This window comes from Propithecus coquereli, unplaced genomic scaffold (assembly GCF_000956105.1).
Source record: "Propithecus coquereli isolate 6110/MARCELLA unplaced genomic scaffold, Pcoq_1.0 Scaffold47, whole genome shotgun sequence".
Taxonomy (NCBI): Eukaryota; Metazoa; Chordata; class Mammalia; order Primates; family Indriidae; genus Propithecus; species Propithecus coquereli.
Genome location: NW_012150507.1, coordinates 1392142 through 1394573, shown reverse-complemented (window position 1 = coordinate 1394573; position 2432 = coordinate 1392142). Strand labels below are relative to the sequence as shown.

Here is a 2432-nt window from a genome sequence, read left to right as displayed (position 1 = left end):
GTATTTTAATCTGAGAAAATACACTGGGCAGTAATTCCCTAAAACCTAAAAAGACATAGTTTTTAATAAGCACAACCTCGAATATAAGCTAAATGAACATTTCTGGATATACTTTCAAATAATGATAATCTGAATACAAACATTAGCAGCTGATTCATGCATTTGCTTTTTTTTCCTCCTCTTGACATTGCCTAAATTAAGATAAACTCTTATGGACATTCTTTTTCTTTAAATATTTGATGATTTCTTTGAGCTGATACATGTAATAATTTGTATACAAAATTCAACATATTTACACAATGTAGTTAAAAAAATTAAATTCAAGTACATGAAAGCAGGGATTGTTTTATGCTCTTCAGTATATAAAATAGTAAGTAGGGAAAAGCATAAAACATTTTGGTAGATTTTCTTTTCCCTGAAAGTAGAGTGACTAACAAGCTGGAGGAAATAATCACAAATAATTAAAAGTTAACCGTAAGACTGACTTCAAGGAAAAAAAGAAAGTGATTAGATAGTTGAGATTTTTATCTTCTATTTGAATATGACAATGAGAAAATTTAAAAGGTTAAAATGGAAATTATGTGTTATTTTATTTAATGTGTCAGAATTTTAATAACATCATAATAGATACAGAGAGGGAAGGCTTCTATGCCTAATTTTTGTCACAGTCTTGGTAGACTAAATTAAATGCGCATTATAACCTTTCGATGAAGGTAAGGATCGAAGACAGATTCTTTTTCCTCTGCTCACCTTTACATACTTTTAAACCTTCCTGGTTGTAGCATGGAATAAGTTCTCATCCAGACAAATCTCCTACAACCCCTACATTTGTATCACTGTATAGCAAATCCCATAGTCTATGTGCTTTTCAAAGTGATATCAAAGAGATATGTACATAAAAGCCTTATAAGGCATGCTGAATAGATACTATTCTCTTTATTTTGCAAGTAAGAAAACAAGAGGGCAAATTCTTTGAAGTGCGCATCGTGGCAAGGTGAGTTTTCAAGCTACTTCCCCTGTTCGTAGTCTAGCTCTACTTCTAGAATCCATGCTGGGCTAATGCTATGTCTCTTACCAGGCTCATTCTAAAACAGTGCATCTTCTGTAGTGATCAAACAAAGAGTTAATCAAATTTATACTGTCCTTGTTAAGGACAAAGCAAAATATACAAAACACATACTTTAGATTAGAAAGATTTTCAGTAATAAGGGTTGAGATAGTGAGTTCTATCACTTAGTCCTCATTGAACTAGAAAATGAAGTGAACCAAAATGCCTTTAACACTTACTTAGTCTAGTCAATCACATCTTTTACAACTATAGGCAAACTGCTGTCAAATGCATTGTATATCCTGGTAGTGCATATGACAGCATTTTCTTCCCCTCGTGATGTACAAATTTTAATTAAAGTGAGAGTCACTAAGTACTCTTGGATTGTAAAATCACCAGGTCTCATAGGCTTGTAGAACTGTAGCATTGCAGGGGTTGTAAAATAGGCTTTTTTTTTTCCTTTCTTAAAGCAAGCAATAAAAAAAGATGCTGTTTTCATTAAGAGGAAAACTAAAATTTTATACCATTGCAGTAGGGGATGAGCAAGGGGGTCCTGTTTATCCATCTGCTTCTTGATTTCCAGATATGGTGCCTGGAAAAAAAGTCATTATACCCTTGATTTTTCTTAAAAATTCATTTTTCCTTTTTTACAAAAGGAAAATCAGAGTGAACGATATGCCTCATCTACTTAAACTTGAAAATTTGTGGACTTGACATGGGAACAGCAACAATTACCCAAGTCACTTCTCCCAAGACGATGGGAACTGTGAACTTCCATGCTGCACGAAGGACTTGCCCAAACGCTGTGTTGAGATACTTGACCTTTAGCCTGGTTTCCATTTATCACAGGTCGTGTCCCTAAAGGTGACCCCCCGAGACCTCCTGTCTCAAGAAAATCTCTGCTCAAGAAAATGCAATGCTGCCAAACCACAAAATATATACTGTACCAGCCTAACTGGCCAAACCATTTTCAGTAATTCTCCACTTACCCCCATCTGTAACTTCTCATTTACACATAATTCCCCTAGTCCCTTCTTTCTTCCCCTGCTTTTTCACTTCCCCATATCCCCATTTGTTTCCTCTCTTTCTACCTTTAAAACTCTCAGTCTCCTTTGTCTTAGAGTTGAGCTCAGTTGGTACTGCAGTCTCTCTTCCCTACTGCAGTTCTCTGAATAAAAATCTGTCTTGCCACCTTTAAAAAGTATCCTGTAAAGTGTCTCTTTGACGATGACCATTTTATTTATTTATTTTTTAGAAACAGGGCCCCCCTCTGTTGCCCAGGCTGGAGTGCAATAGTGGTGTCATTATAGCTCACTATAACCTCGAACTCCTGGGCTCAAGCGAGCCTCCTGCCTCAGCCTCCCAGAGTAGCTGGGACCACAGG

General features: G+C 36.1%; 1 protein-coding gene across 1 annotated transcript in view; it reads right to left on the bottom strand.

Annotated features, from left to right (window-relative positions):
- Positions 1-2432, bottom strand: part of PARP8 (poly (ADP-ribose) polymerase family, member 8) — a 99304-nt gene that overhangs the window by 34126 nt on the left and 62746 nt on the right. The window lies entirely within an intron of this gene.